Here is a 1,993-nt window from a genome sequence, read left to right on the forward strand (position 1 = left end):
TTTCCTTCGCAAGTACATGCGATCAAGCAAGCTAGCCCTCATCCAGGATTTTAAAAAAGTAAGCCTTATCCATTCAATCAGATGCGTTGCATGCGGCCAAGATATTAGTAGGCTATCCAACTAACCCTGCGCAACAACTAGACGGTGGGGAAATTAATGGATCTTTTTTGATCGCTAACCCGCTTGGCTTGGCTGCGTGAGATGACACATGGCAGACAGAGAGGTAGAAGGTAACTACCACTGCTTGTAGATAAAATTTGTTATATATATATATATATATATATATATATATATATATATCTTTCCCTACTAATAATAAAATAAAGCACGGAGTGCTTCTACCCGTCCGTCGTCGTCACTTTTGCAAAAAAAACCCTCCGTTTTTGAGTATTCAACCCGCAGTCCCTTTTTAAGTTGCTATCTCAGAAAACGGTTCGTTATTACAAAAAGACCCTGTATTTTCGACTATTCAATCCTTATTGCAGGGGGCAGCCATGACGGGGAGGCGGCGCTGGGCGGCGTAGCTAGGCGGGAGGAGCGCTCTGAAATGAAGGAGGAGAAAAGTGGAGAGTCGGCGGGCTGGGTCAACCCATCGGCATCTCCCAATCGATCCGGATCGGAGCGACTCAACGAGCCTGCGGGCCGGTATGCGGCTCTCCTGCAGAGGGCGGCGACCGATGGGCGAGCGATGGCGGCCGAATCCAGGTGAGTGGCGGCGGGACCTTGCAAGGCGCCGGGTTTCTCTGAGGCGGCGCCATGGCTGCTCCGGCGTGCTCCTGAAAAAAAACGAGGGAGGATGAGTGAGAGAAAGAAAACTAGGAGGAAGGAGAGAAACGAGGGGAGGCACAGGAGTGCACTGTGTTGCTGGTTGCTCCGGCCAAGATGGGATGAGGCGAGACGCTCGTCTCTTGTTAAAACAATAAACAAGTGCGAAGATTCAGCCGAGCATTGCTGGTTGAACTTGTCAGCTTCACAAGTTGACTCCATGGTCACCAACGAATGAACACAAAAACTTGAGTGAAGTGGGGATTCAAAAAGTCGGATTGAAACGCAACGGAGCTGGATCTTACTTAGCCAAGAACTTCTTTTCTTCCCAAAAGGAAATCAAATAGTGGCTAGCAAGAACCTGAAGAAGTTGGATTCACGTCTGCGCAGACTAATCCCACAAATAAATTGGCAGCGGAGGAAAAAGGCCCGATGAATTGAAGAAAGAGCAAACAAATTAGTCAAATGCAGGGGTATTTTTTCTCCTTTCTAAAGGCAGTGCCATGAGGCAGCGGTTCGATCAAAAGGGAGTGGCCTCCTTATTAGCAGTAAAGGGAAAATAGATGATTTGCGTGGAAGTGACCCAGACTGAATCCAAGAAAAAAAAATCAACAACACGAGTTTAAGTGGAGATGATTTCGGATAAGCACACCAAATAAGCAGAAGTAAGAGGTGGGAGATTTTGCAGTCCATCCAGAACCAGCAAGGCCGCTTCCATCCCCGCTAAGAACACCAAGGATGCCCTCCGAGCTCAGAGAGAGAGAGAGAGAGAGAGAGAGAGAGAGAGAGAGAGAGAGAGAGAGAGAGAGAGAGAGAGAGAGATGCAGTGGCGGCGAGGCGGCCTGCTGGAGCGGATTGGAGCTGAGCAGACGGTGGATGGAGATGGCCGGGCCGGCAGTAGCAAAGTCGCCGAGGTGGAGTAGTATATACAGTTATCCACACAGTGCCCCAACGTGGACCGGAGGAGGGGGAGAAAAGCAGGTGGTGGGCGGTGATCTGATGAGAAGGCTCGAGAGACTTCAAAAGTAGGTGGTGATGGTGGGGCTGGGGGCAAGAAAAGGATTATTATTTTTAAGATCGGAGGCTACAGTGCAGCATACCTTTCTCCTCCTGCGCACGAACGATCAGTTCGGAATCTGGGGAAAAAACACCGTGTTTGGCTCGGAACATTGACCGATCTTCTGTTGTTTTCGCACAAAAAATGCTTTCAGAGTACAGTACGCATGCT

General features: G+C 49.2%; 1 long non-coding RNA gene across 1 annotated transcript; it reads right to left on the bottom strand.

The window, feature by feature from the left end:
* Positions 1-380: 380 nt before the first annotated feature.
* Positions 381-1,773, bottom strand: LOC123133921 (uncharacterized). Its single transcript, XR_006465435.1, has 2 exons — positions 858-1,773; positions 381-776 (listed from the first exon to the last, which is right to left on the bottom strand). It is a non-coding gene; the product is annotated as an uncharacterized lncRNA (long non-coding RNA).
* Positions 1,774-1,993: the final 220 nt, after the last annotated feature.

This window comes from Triticum aestivum, chromosome 6B (genome assembly GCF_018294505.1).
Source record: "Triticum aestivum cultivar Chinese Spring chromosome 6B, IWGSC CS RefSeq v2.1, whole genome shotgun sequence".
Taxonomy (NCBI): domain Eukaryota; kingdom Viridiplantae; phylum Streptophyta; class Magnoliopsida; order Poales; family Poaceae; genus Triticum; species Triticum aestivum.